This window comes from Stenella coeruleoalba (genome assembly GCF_951394435.1).
Source record: "Stenella coeruleoalba genome assembly, chromosome: 20".
Classification (NCBI taxonomy): Eukaryota; Metazoa; Chordata; class Mammalia; order Artiodactyla; family Delphinidae; genus Stenella; species Stenella coeruleoalba.
This window is the reverse complement of record NC_137166.1, coordinates 10,249,917-10,270,745: the sequence shown is the minus strand read 5'-3', so window position 1 is coordinate 10,270,745 and position 20,829 is coordinate 10,249,917. Positions and strand designations below refer to the sequence as shown.

General features: G+C 43.1%; 1 long non-coding RNA gene across 2 annotated transcripts in view; it reads right to left on the bottom strand.

Moving 5' to 3' along the window:
• The window catches only part of LOC307178707, a 369,464-nt gene that overhangs the window by 78,491 nt on the left and 270,144 nt on the right, over positions 1 to 20,829 (bottom strand). For both annotated transcript variants that reach the window (XR_013825265.1, XR_013825266.1), the window contains exon 7: positions 17,556 to 17,639. This is a non-coding gene — a long non-coding RNA (uncharacterized lncRNA). The remainder of the gene's footprint in view (positions 1 to 17,555; positions 17,640 to 20,829) is intronic.

Genomic DNA, 20,829 nt, shown 5'->3' with positions numbered 1-20,829 from the left:
ACACACACACACTTCCTGTTTTATCCTTAATCGGAGAAACCCTAGCAAAACATCTCCACTTGTGGCCTCCTGTCTCTGGCTCTTCCCCTAGTCCAGGGCCACATGATATAGTGATTATATACCATGGATTTATTTTTTCTTTTCTTGCTCTTTTTTTTTCTCTTTTTTTGGAGCACCTGTGATTTCAAAGACCTTTTTCTTTTCTTTTTTTAAAATTGAAGTATAATTGACTTACAATATCATATTAGTTTCAGGTGTACAACATAGTAATTTGTTATTTTAATATATTACAAAATGATCACCACAATAACTCTAGTTACCATTTGTCGCCATACAAAGTTACTACAATATTATTGACTGTATTCCCTATGCTGTACCTTATCTTCCCACGACTTATTTTATAACTGGAAGCTTGTACCTTAATTTTCCTCACCTATTTCACTCATTTTCACCCCCCACCACCATGCCTGTGCCCTCTGGCAAACACTTGTTTGTTCTCCGTACTCATTAGTGAGTTTTCATTTTGTTTTGTTAGTTCATTTGTTTTTTAGATTCCACATACAAGTGAAATCAAACTGTATTTGTCTTTCTCTAATTTCACACGGTATAATACTCTCTAGGTCCACTCATGTTGCTGCAAATGGCATTATTCCATTCTTTTTTATGGCTGAGTAATATTCCAGTGTGTTTATATATCACATCTTCTTTTATCCATTCACCTTTCAGTGGACACTTGGATGCTTTTATATGTTGGCTATTGTAAATAATGCTACAATGAACATAGGGGTGCATATATCTTTTCAAATTAGTGTTTTTGTTTTCTTTGGAAAAATACCCAGAGTGGAATTGCTGGATCGTGTGGCAGTTCTATTTTTAATTTTTTGAGAAACCTCCATACTGTTCGCCATAGTGGCTGCACCAATTTACATTCCCACCAGCAGTGCACAAGGGTTCCCTTTTTTCCCTATCCTCACCAACACTTATTTGTTGCCTTTTTGATAACAGCCATTCTGACAGGTGTGAGGTGGTCTCTCATTGTGGTTTCAGTTTGCTTTCCCCTGATGACTAGCGATGCCCAGCATCTCTTCATGTGCCTGTCGGCCATCTCTGGGTCTTCTTTAGAAAAATGCCTATTCAGGTCCTCTGCCCATTTTCTAACTGGGTTGTTTGTTTCTCTGATGTTGAGTTGTATGACTTCTTTGTATGCTTTGGATATTAGCCCCTTATCAGATACATCATTTGCAAATATCTTCTGTCATTCAAAAGCTTTCTGATGCAGTCCCATTTGCTTATTTTTGCTATTGTTGCCCTTGCCTGAGGAGAGAGATCCAAAAAAACATTGCCAAGACCGATGTCAAAGAGCGTACTGCTTGTATTCTTCTAGAAGTTTTATGGTTTCAGGTTTCACATTTAAGTCTTCAGCCCATTTTGAGTTTATTTTTTAACATGGTGTGAGAAAGTATTCAAAGACCTTTTTCTGATGTCAGACCTTGTTTCAAAGCTCAGAACCCAAATTTTGGTCAATTAATGAGTCTGTATCAAAGTAACAAGACAGAAAAAATGAAAAGGAAACAAAAACTTCTCGTACTGTACGTGCTTGTTTGTCAGTCAACCCCCAAAATGTTCTTCAGCCCCTCACTCCTGCATTAGACTAAAAGCTGCTCTTCAGAGTGTGGTCCCAGAACCAGCAGCACTGGCATCACCTGGGAACTAGCCAGAAAATGCAAAGTCCCAGGCCCTTCCTCGGTCTTAGAGAATCAGAATGTGCATTTAACAGGGTCCCAAAGAGATCTGGATGCACATTAGAGTTTGAAAAACTGTGTTAAAGGCACAGCCCAGCTGATGGTGAGAGCGCCCCTGCTGTTATTATTACATCCATTTAAATTAGAGAAACCAGAAAAGGCTCGAATGTGCAATGTGAAGTAGCCTTATAGATCATGCAGTGTCCCTTTTCCTTTATAAAGACTATAAAATGGTCCCCCTCTAGTCTATTTAATGGAGCATGATGGAAGAGCCAAAGCACTGTTATTCTAAATGTCCAAAACCTGACTTCTAATTGTAATCCTGCACTTACTTTTATTTCACTTTATTTCTCTATCTGATACAAGACAGAGAGAAATCACCTTTCCTGTCCATGGGGCAGCCTTTCTGTGAATGTCAAATGGAAGCGAGTGTAGGGTCATGGTTAAGAATGTGGACCCTGGGTTGAAACAGCTCCAATTATAAAGTCTCTATCTAGCAGTGCTTAGCTGAGTAACCTTAGCTAAGTAGTTTGCCCTCTCTATAATAATAGTACCTATCCCATCAGATTGTTGTGAAGGTTAGCGGTTAAAACATTTAAAAAGCAAACAGCACTCTGTGGGCACATAATTAAGCAGTCAGTAAGTGTTATCATCTATGTGAAAGCATTCTACAAACTGTGAAGAGCTCTACAGATGAGGGAGCTTGTTTTTACTGGTGGGCAGACATGCAAGGCTATCAGCTCTAGATGAGAATTAAAGATGTCACCCATGGCTCACGAAGGAATTTCCCAGACCTCTGTCCCAGTGGCCCGAAAACACACATAGAGGGGCACCAGGACCTTATTTGCAGAGTAACTCAGGCTTCTCCACAATGCTCAGGCAGCAGAGCCGGGAAGTCACACGGCTCTTTGTGAAAATCAATGAAACAGTGTCTAATTATGAGCGTTTGTACTCATCGTATGCGCACCGACGTTAACTGCTAGCATTGCTGTTGTTTTATTTTTAGTTTTGTAGAAAATTATCTTGTGAAAGATTCTAATAAACAGAAGAGGTAGGGTGGCACCAAAGGGTTAATCAATAGGATTTCCTCAGTTTTACCCACGTGATTTTATCACACTCATTTTGTGCAACTTAGACGCTGTTTTGTGAACAAACCTGAAATATACATGATAGCCCATTCTCAAGGCTCTGCCTCCCAGGTTTGACCTTTAAATTATCACACTTTTCATTCATATAGAGATACAAAGCTGCAGAACAGAGAATAATATTTGTCCTGTTGGAGGTTTCCAGGAACACTGTGACCTGACCTACACGGACAGCTGCAAGAACAAAGGATTCCAGCACCAAGAAGTTTATAACAACCAGCCACACCCCTGCCCCTTTTAGCTTAAGAGAAGCTTGAATCCTAACTCAGAGAAGATAGTTCTTTGGGACACTAGTCCACCATCTTCTCCGTCTGCTGCCTTTCCGAATAAAGCCGCTACTCCTTGCCCCAGCACCTCATTTTTTTATTGACCTGTCATATGGCGATCAGTATGAGCTTGGACTCCATAACAAAACATCATGTTTTAAGTACTTTACATGTAGAAACACATTTGGTCCTCACAATAACCTTATGAGTTAGGTACTAAGAGCATCCCCATTATACACATGGTGAAACTGAGGCCCAGGGAGATACAGAGATTTGCCCAAGGCCACACAACTGGAAGCAGGTGAAGGCAGGACTCTGGTCTGAGAGATTCCAAAGCCATTGCTCTTCCTTCCCGGGAGACAGCCTCACCCTATTGCTTGGTTTCTGCCAAGGTCCAGTTCACTGAATATCTGGGAGAAAAGAGTGAGAGCCACCAGGACGATGGGCCTGTTGCATAGCAACCCTGAGCTTGAGCCTGGTGAGGGGAGATAGGCTCCTTAAGTTTTTAAAACACCATCACTAAAAATAGCCTGAGCTATGACAGCTTAACACGAGGTCTCCTCCAAGAGAAACCCATCTCGCAATGGAATGTCTTTGCTGTGTTGTCCTTGAGAAAAGCACGTGAAATTATGGGAGGCTGGGTATCGGCAGCTTTTCCCGGAAAACAACTACTTCATTCCACTCCTTCACCTCAGAGGGGAGGGTGCAGCCATGTGTACGTGGCTCATGAAAGTGCTATCCCCATATTTTTTTTCCCACTCCAAAGCTGGAATTCAACCCAGGTCGGGCCAAGAGCGGTCTGCCTGATTGCAAAACATGGCCTTCAGCTTCCCTGTATTAATCTCCCAGAAATTAATCACCTTGGTTGGAATCACCTTAGGTACAAACGTTTATAATGCCTACATTTGTCACTCCAGAAGAGACCGTGCCAATTCCAGGGGCACCAACTATAAATCTCATACCTGACAAAGAACATTAGATATTTAATTAGATGTTAAAAAAACTCTTCACCTAGTACCTTAATGATCACCGGGCCCTCTCCTAAGGCTGATGATTAAAAGAACTCCTGTCTGAGCCTGCTGTGTTTCTCTGGGAATCAGAAAGTGCCTATCACAGTAACTACGGAGCCTGAACGTTGGCCTGCCTTGGGTAGAGGCACACGAAAAAACAAAGGAAGTTTAAATGCAGCCACTTGCCCACGAAGAACAGTCGGCCATTTATTTATTCAAGGCAGAATAATGGTCCCCCAAGGTGTCCATCTTCTAATGCCCAGAACCTTTGAATTTGTTAAATGACATGGCAAAGGGAATTAAGGTTACAGATGGAGTTAAAAGTGCTAATCTGCTAACTTTAAAATAGTGAGATTATTGGGATTAACATATACACATTACTATACATAAAATAGAAAACCAATAAGAACCTACTGTATAGCACAGGGAACTCTACTTAATATTTTGTAATAACCTATAAGGGAGAAGAATATAAAAAAGAATAGAAATATATTATATATATGTATAACTGAATCACTTTGCTGTACACCTGAAACTAACACACACTGTAAATCAACTATACTTCAATTTTTTAAAAAGGAGTATTTAACTCAAAAAATAAAATAGTGAGGTTAGCCTGGATTATCCAGGTATTCCCAATGTAATCACAAGGTTCTTAAAAGTGCAAGAGGGCAGCAGAAGAAGAGAGTCAAAGGAATATATGATTAGAAAAGAAAGGCACACAGGGATGCAACACTGCTGGCTTTGAAGATGGAAAAAGGGGGTCCATGAGCCACTGAATGAAGGCAGCCGCTACAAGATGGAAAGAGCAAGGAGACGGTTCTCCCCTAGAACATCCAGAGCCTGCCAACACCTTGGTTCTACCCCAGTGAAACCCCTTTTGTACTTCTGACCTCCTGAACTGTAAGACGATACATCTGCTTTGCTCTGCTTTGTCACCAAGTTGTGGCAATTTGTTACAGTGGCCATAGACAGGCCATGAATACAAGCACTTACTTGGTACTTAATTATCAGCACAGTGGTCAGTACTAGGCAGACAACAGTGAAGCTATGGCTACCACCTTTCCCCTCCTGCAGTTTATACTCTGGTGGTGCAGACAAGAAGGGAAAATCAATAATTAAAGGCGATAAAACAGGCAAAGGAGAAAAACAAAGAGCAGTTGGCGGAAAGGCTAACAGAATGGGGATGATGGGAGGTATCTCTGAAGAGGTGACATCTTACCCTAAAGAGAAGGAGTTGAGGGGGAGAGAATTCCAGGTGGAGGGGACATATGCAAAGGTCCTGGGGTGGAAAAGAGCTTGGCACATTCCGGGCACTGAGGGAAAAACAATGTGGTTGGAGCACAGCAGGCCAAAAAAAAAGAGAGGCATGAGGTGATATTGACCAACAAAGAAAGGGACAGTTGTGCTGGGCCTCGAAGACCTTGGTTCCAGTTTGGATTATCTTCTGAGAGTTTTGGGTTTGAAGGATTTTAAGTAGACTGCCAAGATGCAATTCAAATTTAAGAAGATCTCTTTTGCTGCTGTGCAGAGGAACAGGTTGAAATGGAAGGATGCAGAGACACTAAGCCATTCCCCACGTGGGGAAATGACTGTGGCTTAGATTTGGGCAGTAGCAATGGAGATGGAGAGGGTCGGGTTCAAGATGTATTTTGAACACAGAACTTATAGACTCGCTGATAGGCTACCTGTGAGAAGCAAAGGATGGGTTCACTTTTATTGCTGCCACCACAGTTTTCTTCAGCAAGAGACACACAAGAGGTTGGGTGCCACCTTTATCTTGTACACTAGTCAATTCTTGAAAATACATTCATTCATTCGACAAGTGTTTATTGAGCACCGACCATGAGCCAGGTGCTGTTTAGGTACTGGAGATACAGCAGTAAACTCAACATAAGCCCTTTTCCCGTAGTGTTTATCTTCTAGTGGGTACGACAGACAACAAATAAATAAATGTAAAAACGTACAATGAAATTTCAGTTTCACAGTTATAGGCGATGAAAAGAAAAGCACGGGATGGCTACTTCAGATAGGCCCGAAATCCCGGCTAACTCATGGAAATCACAAGTTCATTATCTAGCCTAATTAGGAAATAGAGATGTTAATTGCACAGTTAAGATAATTAGTAATAACTGCAAACAGGAGTTGTCTGAGCCCTGAGGCAGCTACCTCGTTTTTTCTGTCAAAAAGTGTTCCTTGGTGAATCTTGAATTGGGCCATGGAGAACGCCTTTATTTTTGATACAAGGAAAGGAGTAGAAAGAATAGTATAAATCAAAGGGTAGAGGTGGAGGGGGAGGAAAAGAAACGGGCAGGCTGAGACCAAGCAGGACCCTGTAAGGCCCTCCCAAGCACAAAGGCCTTTCTGTGTCCCCCATTGCTTGTTTGTAGGAAAAGGGTTTCAGCCTCCTAGACCTTCCCTGAGTTCCAAAGGGCAGATTCAAATAGCTACTAATTAGGGGAGTGAGGAAATGCAGAAAGAAACAATAGTGCAGCATGGGACCTGGCGCCCACGCTTCCTGGGGGCGGGTCGGGAGCTGTGCAGAGAAATCTGATACGGATCTCTGAGTTCTTCCTTCAGAACTAAGGCCTCCACCCAGGCAGAGGAAGGTAACCTCAGGCTGAGCACAAGCCCAGACTGGTTGGAACCAGAGGCTGATAGCTGAGATTCCCAGAAAGCCATCCTGTTATCTCACCGCCAGAGAATCAGAGGAGGTCACACACCTGCAGCCCTCCCCCCCAAATGTTGCTTCTATAAAAGCTTCTTCCCTGAAACCCATCCGGTCTTTTGCGCAGTAGCCGCCCTGTTCTCCTTGCATGGCCCTGCAGTAAATAATCCTTTCTCCACTCCAAACTCCAACATTTCGGTTTGTTTGGCCTCACTGTGCACTGGGCACACGAACTTGGCTTCAACAACAGTGACACGGCCAGGTCTCAGCACCAGACTTTGCCAATCTCATCACTGACAACTGGACCACTGCACGCTTTCTTAGAGACGCGAAAGTGTCAGCGAGAGGAAGAATGGGGAATTCCAATCAGGCTAACAGATTTATCTTTAACTAACATACCTGAACTGTATGATTTGTGTCGTATATTTAAATACAGAATTCCCCTACAAAATTAAACTTCCTTTTCATTCAGAGATTCCTGAAATTGCTAAGACCAGAAACACACCGCTGCTCAAAGGAGGTTTACCAGCCCCCACCAACAAAAGCAGTCTGGCAGGTAAATAAAGTCTTGAAATTGCTCTGTGCTGAAACTAGAAGCCTAGCCGAATGCTGAGCACGTCACCAACACAAAAGAGATGTTAGACTTTGGGCTTCTTGATGGCAGGGGCCAGCTTGCCAGCGTTCGGTTCTGGCCTAGTGCATGGTGGGTGCATATGACGATGTGAGAAGACAGATTAGTTGGTGTATTTGAGGAATAAATTAGTAAAATAATCAAGTGTGACTGTACCACTACCATGTACAAAATGGCTCTGTTTCTTGCAGCGATGCCTGGGACATAGTCTTTAAAGTAAAAATGTCTATTTATAGAGAAGGCAAAAGACGTACGAAATGATCGATAAACATTTGTTAAGCAACTGCACCTAAGTCTGGGACACGATGCCCAGCGAAAGTCAGACAAGATATACGTCACAGGAGAGCTGCTTTTTGAGAGGTTTTCATGCTCGAGAGAGAGAGAAAATATCCAAGTGAAATGTGAAGATGATGAGGATGATGATGACGAGGGGGAGAATTTCCACTATTGGTTGAAGTCTTACTATTTGTTTAGAATTCACTACCATGTTGTATTTATCATCACATTCAATCCACACAACAGCCCTAGGAGGAAGTCACTGGATTATCCACATTTTACAGATGAGAAAAGTAAGGATCAGAGAGGGTAAGAAACTAGCCCCAGGTCACACAGCCTACAAATAGTGGAGCTGGGATTTAAACCCCTGTATCCTGCCCTCAAAAATCCTGTTTTATGTCACTCCTGCTGATCGAGTAATGAGGGGGGCGCTTGATTGAAAGAGAAAATATCTGGGAGTATAAATTGCAGCCTCATATTCCATAATAAATACAGGAAAAGCCAGGAACTATTCACCCTACAAAATGGAATAGAAAGACTCCTACTCTCTGGCAGAAAGGGTTTTATCCATGTTTTACAGATGAGAAAAGTAAGGATCAGAGAGGGTAAGAAACTAGCCCCAGGTCACACAGCCTACAAATAGTGGAGCTGGGATTTAAACCCCTGTATCCTGCCCTCAGAAATCCTGTTTTATGCTGCTCCCACTGATCATGTAATGAGGGGGCACTTGATCTACAGACAAAACATCTGGGAGTGTAAACTGCAGCCTCATATTCCATGTTAAATACAGGAAAAGTCAGCAGCTATTCACTCTACCAAATGGAATAGAAAGACTCCTACTCTCTGGCAGAAAGAGAGATGAAAAGGCACTTTTTTTAGAGGTTGTAATTAGCATCAGTGTCATCCTCAACATCATCATCCTTTGAGAGAGAATAACTTTAATGACATCATATTCTTAGCCTACACTGATATAACACAAACTGACTCAAACTTCAATCCATCAAAAATGCAAGTTTTATTCAACTATTAAAACTATATTTTTGAAAAAAAGTGATCTGGAGAAAAGCCCATGCTATACAATGTTTGGTGATAAAAAGAAGGATATGAAACTCTATATAGTGTAGCATACTCCTATTTGTATGTCAGAAAACACCTTTCTAAGAATCTATGAGGGAATTCCCTAGTGGTCCAGTGGTTAGGACTCTGAGCTTTCACTGCGGCCACCCGGGTTCAATCCCTCGTCAGGGAACTGAGATCCCGCAAGCTGCGCAGCACAGCCAAAAAAAAAAAAAAACAAAGCACAGCTTTAGGACAATTGAGGAAATCTGACTGTGGATGGTAGTGGTATCATATCAGTGCTAGAAATCATAGTTAGTGTAAAAAAATGAAAATGAAATGGGAAAGGAATGAAATATCATTCATAAAAAAGAACACATGAGTTAAAATATGTAAAAAAGTTACAGACAAATATAAATACTATAAGTATTTCTGCATGGTGGTATTTCAGGTTATTTCTATTTTCTCCCTTAATTATCTTCTTTTTACCAAGTTTTCTAGGCAGATTTATAGGATTCCTTTATCTGAAAATTTTTAATCTCAAAATCTACACACACACACATCTACTTATGGTATTAAAAATCAAATAGAAATTATGCTGTTATTCACAGACTATTTCTAAATTTATAGAAGTCAGTTGGTATACTGAAGAAGAATCAGTATAAAATCAGGATAATATTTCTTCTTGATTCATTAATTCTACTTTATTAATATGATGAAAGGCTATTTTCCTAGTTCCAGGAGGGTGTGAAATAGGCTTTTTTCCTCTAAATGAATAACCATTACCTGGAGCCAAAGACTCATACACGACGGGAAGAAAAACACAAACATGATTTAAGGCTTCCTCTCATTTTCCCAGAAATCCAGTGTAAAAGAGAAGAGAAGAATCTTAGCAAAAAAGGAAAATAAGAGTTATAATTTCTCACCAATGCAGACAGAATCACATGTACCAGAGGGGGAAGGGACCATTGGACCTTGGTTAGATGGACTCTAACTTCCATGGCCAGAGAGGTCAGGCAGACCAGCCCTCCTTCAACCTAATGAAGGAGGCTGGAAAACATCCCCACTATCCCCAGGCACTGCCAAACAAACATTTAGCATATTCTGTGCTTCAAGAAAAATGGGAGGGAGTATTTGTGGAAACAAAAATGATTCCTATTTTTTCCCAAAGTTTGAGATGTAGGTAAATAAAAAATTTCCCTCTCATCTTTCTCTCACTTGTGCTAATGTTTGTCTTACACTGATGGAAAGGGATGCTCAGCTTCAATGACTAGAGGACAGACAATAGGGAATGGTACAGACTATGGTGAACTTAAGGGGCAAGCTGTCAGCTATCTCTAACTAATTCGTCGCATATTCTAAGCTCAAAATGTAGCCTGCAACAGAGTTACTGGGGAATCTTTTTAAAATTAATCCTGAGCCACAAAACCAGAGATTCTATTCACTTTGTTTAGACCAAGGTTCTGGAATCTGCATTTTAACAGTCACCCTGAGTCAGCAGTAAGCAATAAAAATATAATGTGTGCTACAATTGTAAGCCACATTGTAACTTTACATTATGTAGTAGCCATATGTCTAAAAAGTAAAAAGAAACAGAAAAAATTAATGTTAATAACATATTTCACCTATCATTTCAGCATGTGATCCTAATTAACAAAATTATTAATTTTTCCTACTGAGTCTTCAAACTTTGGTGCGTATTTTACACTACAGCACACTTCAATTCATTGTAGCCACATTTCAAGTGCCCAGTTGTTATTGCAAGGCACTTATCTTTCTGGTTCATCTTTATGAAAGTCATACTTAATACTGATTCCCATTGCTGAAGTATAAGCTGCTTGTCTTAGTCTGCTGAGGCCCCTATAACAAAATACTGCAGACTGGCTGGCTTATAAACAACAGAAATGTATTTCTCAAAGTTCTGAAGGCTGGATGTCCAAGATCATGGTACCATTACAGTCGGGCAGGGGAACCTCTTCCAGGTCACAGACTTCTCATTATATCCCCACAAAGTGGAAGGACTAGGGAGCTCAGCAGGGTCTCTTATATAAGAACATTAATCCCATTCATGCGGGCAACACCCTCATGACCCCATCACCTCCCAGAGGCTCCATCTACTGATACCAACACTTCGGGCAATAAGTTTCAACCCGTGAACTTTGAAGGAATACAAACATTTAAACATAGGAGTGCTCAAAGCCAAAAAATGTATTTGGCCCTCACGTGCTCCAATACCTCTCTCCAGCTCTGCCTCATATTAACCCCATGACCTTGGACAAGGGGCCCCTTCCCCTGTCAAGATGACAATTTCCTCATCTACAGCTGAGTCACTTGGACTAGGAGATCTCTGGAGACCCTTCTTTGACGGCATAGTGCTAATACACGGATTATCTGTCCTTTGGTCCCAAGAAAAGAGTATTTTTCTTTTCTTTCCGTCTTTGTTTTGTGATGCTTCTCAGGAAGTTAAAAGTGAGGCATGAAGGACCTGGTATAGACATGGTCTAAAGGCATGGTCCAAGGCATGACCTGGTTTAGTTAGCCAACCAGGAAGCTCCATTTCTGTGAGGCTGTGAGTCATCACCAACCTGTAAGGCACTCACATCTGGGAGAGCCCACCTCTCAGAAGGAACGCTGCTCTCAACTTCATGCCCCCTATGAGCAAGCTGATTACTTACTGTGCATATAAGTTAAACTTCTGGTGTTAATTAGGACAAGTGAGACAATGCTGATACAACAAACAACCTTCAAGTCTCAGTTGCTTAAAACAGAAGTGTATTTTTAACTCATACAACATATCCAATGTGGGCCAACACTGTTTTGGGTTTGAACTGTGTTCCCCCAAAATGCATATATTGATGCCCTAACCTCAGAATGTGACCTTATTTGGTAGTAAGGTCATCATGTAACTTGTTAAGATGCGGTCTCCTGGAGTAGGGTGGGCCTTTAATCCAATATGACTGGCGCCCTTATAAAAAGGGGAAGTTTGGAGACAGATGCACACAGGGAAAGAGCCGTGTAAAGATGAAAGCAGAGACGGGCTGATGTTTCTACGAGCCAAGGAATGCCGAAGATTGGAAGCAAACTACTAGAAGCTGGGTGAGAAGCATGGAATAGGTTCTCCCTCACAGCCGTCAGAAGGAACCAACCCTGATGACACCTTGACCTCCTTGACCTTGTGTTGATACTTCTAACTTCCAGAACTGTGAGATCACACGATTCTGTTATTTAAGCCACTCAGTTTGTGATACCTTGTTTACAGCAGCCCAAGCAAATTGTCCCCCAGCAGCCTGAGATAATGAATACTTTGCCATCTGGTAGCTGTGCCCTGTGGAACTCATGGCCTTCTCAGTAGTAAGAACCAGGGAAGAGGGCTTCCCTGGTGGCGCAGTGGTTGAGAGTCCGCCTGCCGATGCAGGGGACATGGGTTCGTGCCCCAGTCTGGGAAGATCCCACATGCCGCGGAGCGGCTGGGCCCGTGAGCCATGGCCGCTGAGCCTGTGCATCCGGAGCCTGTGCTCCACAACGGGAGAGGCCACAACAGTGAGAGGCCCGCGTACCGCAAAAAAAAAAAAAAAAAAAAAAAAAAAAGAACCAGGGAAGAGCTGCCAGGAGGATCTTCCAGGCTTTGGCCCAGAAGTGACACAGGCCACTTCTGTTCAAAGGCTGTTGGTCAGGACTAGTCATACAGGTCTTGACAGCAGGGCTAAGAAACAGACACCATGTTGGGTGACCATCATGCTCTGGCACCTTCCACCAGGGACCCTCCCCAGAGACTAAATATTTCTGCCAAGCAATGCTTTGCTGGGTGGTAACTACGTAGTCATTCCAGTCTTCTCCCTTTGTAAGTTGCAGGGGCGTTGGAAGAGCTATCAAGAAGTACTAGAGGTCCAGGGACAGTTTCATTTCATTTCAGATGACCATTGTAATTGAACTGTTGTAACCTGAATTGGCTGTCAAGAGTGTTGTACCAAGACAGACTCAGCTCTGCATGGGTTCTGGGATGATAACTGACAGCAATTATGACGGGTGAACAATGGAAGAGAAAGAGAGTATGTATACCATGGACTTGCCCCTCCAGTTCGAGGGGGAACAGACTTGGATGATGGGGCAGCGGTTATATCTGGGTCAACATAGAAAACGGGTCAGAATGCCTGAGCTTAGGCCTCTTTTCCGTATAACACGATAAAAATCCTCCCCCAGGTATGTGTATCCCTTTGTGATTTTCAAACTGCTTGTACTTCAGTTACCTCGTTTGGTATTCTCAACACTCTTAGAAGATACGCATTTTAGATAAAGGAAAAAAATGTTTCAGGGGAGTTAGATGATTTTCCTGAAGGCATGCAGTGTGAGTGGTTGTCAAAACCAAGGTTAGAACCTGCATTTCTCGCGGCTCCTAGCAGGAGCCCTTGCCATAGCCCTGGCACAGAGGCCTGGCTCTCATTAGTGACTGGAAAACCTCCTGGTCTCTGTTCTAGAAAAGTTGTTGAACCAACAACCAAAAAAGAAAACACTTTGCTCAGCAGCCCATGAATAAGACACCCTCTTCGAGCAAGCTTGTGGAAAGTTCTTGGAGTGACATCAACAAGGAGTTGGCCGCCATGATTCCTCTCGACCTTCAGGACTCAGTAAGGTATGGCCGGTTCTGAAGGATGCATGGGTTAAAGTGCTTTTGCTCCATCCAATCTATCTCACAGGGCAGCACTGTAAAGGAAACCAAAGCTGCCTGCTCCGGCATTCAACAAAGAGGCCCTCATGGAAACACACATGCAAGCACCAAGCTCTCAGGTGTCCAGGGAACACAATCAGGTAGTCATTCCCCTCCCCAAACCACCGGCTTGAGAAGCTTTCCGAACGCGCAGCCTGAGCAAGATTATTAAAGTGTTTCCTTTTAAGATGACTTTTTAATTGCAAAATGATAATATCCCAGCATCTCTGCCTCACTGACATTAGGGAAATATTTAGAAAGCGTTTGTGTGTCCTAAGAGAAAGGCTGGTACATAATTGCAAATTATTACCACTTTTGCAGGTCACGCTGACAAGATTATCTCCCAGCAGGCTGACAGTCAGAAATCTGCTTCTAATCTGGTGGTGTTTCACAGCTGGTAACCTTTTTATTTATTCCTGGATAGAATGGAAATGAGTGCTGTGTGTCTTCTCCTCTCACTTTCATGGACCATTTATCATATCAAAGCCCATTTGTCTGCGTACCAGCCTAACCAAATTAGGTAAACAAAGTTCTAGAAGCAGCCGACAGCTGTTAGCGAGAGGAGTAATCACAAAACACAAAGCTTCATGGCAGCAGCTGCCACATAAACACAGTTTTCAAAAATATGGCAGCTCAGAGGCGGTTTCGGGAGAGAATCTTCAGAGGACTCTTAGAGTGCTCATGATGCTGAATTTGAAAAAGAGGTTTGCATTTCCAGTTCCTTAATATGGTAGGAAAAGCCCTGTATGATCTGCCCCGCCCGTCTCTCTGAGCTCTTCAACTCTCTGTCCATCCCCCTCCGTTCCTGCAGTGCCCTGGTCTTCTTTTGGGTCCTCCAATGCTCTGAGCTCCTTCCACCCCAGCACCTGAGTGTGTACATCCCTCCTTCTGCTGAAAGGTAGAGCGAACACACAGACAACACACAGACACCTGCATGTTCATTCATTCACCCAACACTTACTGAGCATCTAAGGTACCAAAGGACTTGTGCCAAGTGCTATCAAGATACAGAGATACATGAGACATTGATTCGCAGGTTCAGCCATCAGCACAGCCCACGGTTTGTGTTTAGACATCCATATAAGAAATCATGATAGAAGCCAAGACTTGAAAAGCTTCATAGGAGAATATATGCCCACAGTTGTTCTAAGAATTTTATGCACATTAACGATACAAAACAATCGTAAGAGGTAGATCCTGTTATTAGGCTCCTTTGAAAAGGAGGCTTAGGGAGATGATCTGGTCCAAAGTCACAAAAGGGTAAAGGAAGGAAGAGGGGACGGAGGTCTGGGGCAGGGCCTGAGACTCTGCAGCCTAACAAGCTCCCGGGTGATACAGATGCTATTAAGCCAGAGACCACCTCTGGACAAACAGGGCTCTGGAGTGGCAGTTCTCAGTGTGTGGTTCCTGAAGCAGCAGCAGCACTGTCACCTGAGTGCTTGTCAGAAATGCAGATTCTCAGCTCCACCCCAGACCTGCTGAATCAGAAACTCCAGGGCGGAGCCCAGCTCCCTGTGTGAACAAGACCTCCAGGTGATGATACAGGCTGAAATTTGAGAACCACTGCCCTAGACAGCAGTATATTCTCTAGTCTCCTTCATTTCTGGGTGTGGTTTTTTTTTCCCTGCTGGACACTCTGTCTCATTTCCAGATGAGGGAAGAAGCCTCGATGTCCTTACTGCACGCACGGTGGGGCCAATGCACAATCCTCCCTGGCAAACCCTCTCAGTTTCTCAAAGACGGTGAACTGTGCGGAGCATTCCTAAAACCCCAGGCCAGACCCCCGACTCAGCTGTTTCTAGATTCACCATTAGCCCCTTTAGCCTGAGTTATAAAACTCTCAAAAAACATGTGTATATACACATATATATATAGTTTATATACCTCTGTGTGTGTGTATATATATATATATGTTGTTGATTTGATAGATTTGTGGTAAGATACACACTGGACTATAAGGAATGTTTCCAAGATCTAAATGTAATAACAACAACCCAATAGAAATGAAAACTGCTGAACATGTAGTATTACAGAAAAACACCTCACTCTGATTAACATGGTATCAGTATTTGTTAGATAGAAGATTATAATCTCTTAATAAGGGTACAAGCAAAAGGGTACAATCATAATTTTATGAGCCTTGAATTTAATTTCAATAGAAATTGGAGACATTTGTTTCCAATCAAATTTGCCTCTGGATTCTGGGAATCTGTACTAGTCAAGATAGAATGGGTTGAGTAGTAAATAAAAGAGATTTTCAGTGGTTTGTCTCTTTCATGATCACATAGCATGTCCAGCCTTGCGTGTGTGTGTGTGTGTGCGCGTGTGCACGCGCACGCGTGTGTGTGTGGTGGTGGTAGTGGGGAGGAGTGCTGTGCTCCACCCAGTCACTCACGACCCCAGGCTACAAGAGCTCTGCCATCTTGGGACACAGCTCCCTCAGCCTGTGGCCCCAGATCCTGGTGCAGGGCAGAAACTGGAGACCTAGCTGTGGCTTTTTCACTCTCTCAACCAGAAGTGGTGCACATCACTTCCACTCACGTTTCATTGGCCAGAACGAGTCTCATGGCTCTGTTTAGCTGCAAGGGAAGCTGGGGAGAGTAGTCTCCTATACATCCAGGAAGAAAAAGAGAACTAGAAATTGATGAACAATAGTGATGCCTTCACACGCAGCTGAAATAAGTTCATTTGCATCTCCATAAGTGTAGTAAGGTGTCAAAATGAGTGACAATCAACTGAAGAAGATCTCTACAAATCAGCATGTGTGAGGCTGCCACTGACGAAGCATTTATTATGCGCCAGACGCTGACTATTCTATTTTGCATACATCATCTCAACAGGTGTGAAAGCAGCCCTCGAGGTGGTCCCATTTTTTACTTAGCCAGGGTAAACGTCTAGCCAAGATCTGAGGCAAGATTTGAACTCACTTCACCTGACTCCAGAGCACTCAAACCCAACCCATGCGCAGTCCCCACAGGTAACAACGCCAACCTCCTCCCATTGTTTCAAAGCTCCTGCTGGTTCTATATTGCCTTTCTGTGGACTGCATAGTTGCTTAAGTCAGATCCTACTAAGGATGGTCTTTAATCTCTGCAGGGCATTGTCTAGTGTACTGAGTCCAGGACCGCAGCCAATTAGAACTTTGTAAGGTCAGGTCTCTGGAAACATCATTAGTTAAACACACACACTTGTGTATACACACCCGCAATGCCCCCACCCCTCAGGGGTCAGCACAGCCTTAAGACTTAGATGCTGATCTATTCTCACTCTGTCTTCTGTTCTATGAGAGAGATGGGGGCCCTGGTCCTCCCCAGAGCTAGAGGAGCCTATCATCTGCGGACATGCTACAAGGAAAATGTCATTTGGAAACAATTAGCAGGACATAGACATGGAATGAGCAAGAGAGGAGGCTTCTTGCTTCCTTCCCTCAGCTCCCCAGAGATTCAAAGATAAACTTCAATGCCATGAACATCTTGCCACCTTGCCCTTGGCTTCTGGTACAATTTCCTCCTCTTTCCCATTTGTACGATTCATGTTCTCCAGTTGTCTTTAGTTTTATATCAAGCAAATCGTCTTAGACCAGTTTTTAATAGGCAGAGTATACATCACAAATAAAGGACATCAGAGGGCATATATGTATTCATATATACGCACATGTACGTATGTATATATTAAGTAGCAATCAAATGGACACAGAAAAATAGACCTTAAAAGTCTAAAAACCATGTTCAATAAGGAGCAAAATGTCAGAGTGGATATGGACATTGGAGTGAAATGGTTTATATCCAAATTCTAGCCCACATACACCTGCTCTGTGATGCTCAGTTGTCCATCTGCTCGCTGCCTCGGTGCACTCACCACACACACAAAAAAGAAAAGCATCTCTACCTCGGAGGGTGGTTACAAAGGTTAACTAAGCCCGTCCATGTAAAGCAATGAGCGCACTTTCCTACAACGCCTCACACAGGGCTTGAAACATAAGTGGTTGTTGTTGACGCTGATGTGTTGCTACTGACCTCACCATCCTTCAGTTGGGGTAAGGAGCATAAAACTCACCTTTGGCAGAGGGTCCAGGAGGGGAAACGAGCAACTCCGGGGCTGCCAAGGCTGAGGAAGATTCTGTGGGGAGTACCTTCTTACCTAGAGAGAACAGGATGCACATTTTAATCTCTACACAAGGTCGGACAGGACTCACATTGTAGAAACGATGAACATCTCATTTCCCATGAGGCTGTACAAATTAGCCTAGTTAGCTGCACAGTATCTATTCGGGGAACAAAACGTTTCTTTAATTAGGAAGAAAGACAAACAACATTAAAAGAAACGTGTTCTGCTTTTTGTCCCTGCCTCTAAAGCACATCTGTATTCTGAATGACAAAGCAGAGAGGAAACACAGCCTGACGGGCAATGCCCTTTTTCCCAGAGGATGACTCATCTCCTTAACATCCGGACAAGACCCGTTTATAAGGATGGCAACTTTTGAGAGCCACTGGTTTGCATGTTTTAGGCTATGTCTTTTGCTTCCCTGTAGATACAATGGAGCAAGTTCATTTTAAATGCACAATCTTATAAAAATGTATAAAAGCAGGTACGAGGCGTATTTCATGCGTGTGTATCATCGGTACAGATATATCAGTGGATTTGTTTGTGGGCTGGTAACCTGGCCAGAATTCCAGAAAACAGAGTGGCTTACTCCTCTAGCACTTTCTCTTCCCCAATAGAGAAGCCAGAACCTCCTGGAGATAGCGAGGTAACTCCAACATCTTGACCCTCTTAGAAGATGCTCCTATAAGGTGATTCTCTCCCTCCCTCTCTCTATCGCTCCCTCTCTCCTCTCTCCCTCTCCCTCTTTCTCTCTCTCTCAATTCATGTACTGGCCTCCGTGAATCCTTGCAGTGTTATCTCCTGCCACTGGGAGATCGCACTGCGTCTTCAAACAAAGCCAGCTTCTCAACAACTTGCTAAGTGCTTTTATTCTTCTGTGTTTCTCCTTCCTTCTAGAATGAATGTCTAGCCTATTAAAATCCTTCCACTCCTTCAAAGCCCAGCTGAAATGTCTTCTTCCTTTCCATATTCAGTCAAAAGATATGCATTGATGACGTGGGTCCTGGGGCCACAGCAGTAGGAAAAAGATGCACTGTACCCTCTCTCCTGGAGAGTAGATTCTGGTGGCAGTGAAGCAGAGAATTAAGGAAAACTAAATATGTATCATATCACCTAGTGATGAATGCCACGAAGAAAAGAAAGTAGGTTGAGGGAATAAGGAATGGTGGCAACTTCAGGCTTCTCCATGAAATTGGCCTTTACCCTCAGGAGGAAATAATTCATCCTTCCCCTATTTCCTTACCCATCACTCTAATGTAGCACCACCCAAAGAGCTACATTCACCAACAAAACACCAGTTCAAATCAATATTAGTGGATATCATGGGGGCAAAAAGAAGTCTGTGGCCAAGTACATCAGAGAAAAGTTGGGCTAAACAAAGTAAGGGAGATTTCTTTACAGCTGAATATTTTGAAAACTTTACCATGTGTGGAATTAAAGGAACTTCAGATAAAATGAGAGGCAGGACAGGCTTGTAGGGGGAGGTCTCAGGCCCCTGCCATGCATAGTCAATTACTCCAGACAGGTTGAGACAGCACCTATATCTCCCACGGGAAGGTGTTGTCTGCTTTACTGTCCAGCAGAAAGAAGAAAGCGCTTTGCCCAACAGCCCAGCCAATCAGAGACTGGAGCAGCCCCACCAATGAGAAACCTCCATACATTGGGCTCCCAATATCCTCCAATGGACTCTTCGGTTTTTATAGCCCTTCCCAGCTACCCACCCCCAACCTTTTTCCCTATAAAAGCAAATTCCCCTTCGTTGTTCTCTGGATTTGCCTATGATCTGCCATAGTTACAGGTCCTAAATTGCAATTCCTCAGGCTCTTCTCAAGTAAACTCACTTTTGTTGCTAAAGTAACTGGCTATTATATTATTAAAGTTGATACATGTTAAAACAGGTTCCATACCTGCAAGAGGAGGTACCAAATGAAGTCTTCCCCAAATATATTTGGCCACAGTGCCCCCGTGGGTCTAAGGTTGCTTGGAACATACTTCGGAAAATATTTTATTTCCACTTCCACAATATTAATTATTTAGAGAGGTATGATAGCCAACCGTTGTGCCCAACATATAACTCAACACAACTCATGTCATGTAGTAGGTATAAACAAATAAGCATTCTTGTTGGTAACAGCTTATTGTCTTGGGTAAAACTAAAGACCTGGTTTCAAAGCCCTCACTAATGTGATAGGTGGTGGGATAGGAATGGGTGCCCACTGCGGGGTATGCGAGCTTACTTGTTTTCTTTTGTAAAAGAAAAGAAGTAATGATGCTTGCTTTCAGCTCCATCTCCCCAAAATACCCTGGGGAAAAAACTCTAAGAATTTTTCTCAAAGTAAGTTTTTAACCTGGAAGATATGGTAACCCCCTCTGTAGAGGACTTGAGCTGATGTTTCCAAGAAGGTTGCAGGACAGAAGGAAACTTAGAAACCCTTTGACTGTACTAATATGGTAACCGCATTTAAATGTGGTTAAATTTAAATTATCCAAAAGTAAATAAAATTTAGTTCTGTCACATTAGCCACATTTCAAGTGCTCAATTCCCACATTTGGTTAGTGGCCACTGTACTAGAAAGTACCAATCGAGAGCATTTCCATCATTGTAGAAAATTCTACTGGACAGTGGCTGCTAGAAGTACAATCCTCCACCATCAGACCCTTGAAATTACTTCACGACAGCCCATGTTCTTTTCTGGCTTCCACTGAAGATCTTAAACCATGACCAATGCCCGCCATCCCAGACAAGACTACTGTGTGGTCACTTTAAGACAGCCCAGCCAAAGGATCGACATGGAACCAGAGGCTAGCAGCAAACGGAAGGCATCTCAAAGAGTGTCTCCATCTGTCTTTTTGCCCACCTGGCACTGTTCATTGTCCCAGATACACCAGGAGAGGCTGCAGGCCACACTGTAGTCCCTGTGAGCAGAGCACACATAGCATGGTTTCTGTTGAGGAGGAAAGAATGGGTTGGGTAAGGCACCAAGCTAGGTGAGTGGTGGAGTCTGGATTTGGGGAGGGATGTGAGTTTCCATCTCCTCTCACCAACCTGTACAAGCAAAAGAGTTTAACCAGGGATGAGTGGTGAGTTCCTGGTGGGCAGACCCAACGCCAAGGTGAGGACGCAGAGGATGAATTCCCTGTAGAGCAGAATCTGTTTCTTCCACAGAGGCTGAGCTTCCCACATGCACTGGAAAATCTTGAGCCAATTTCCCAACTAATTCACAAG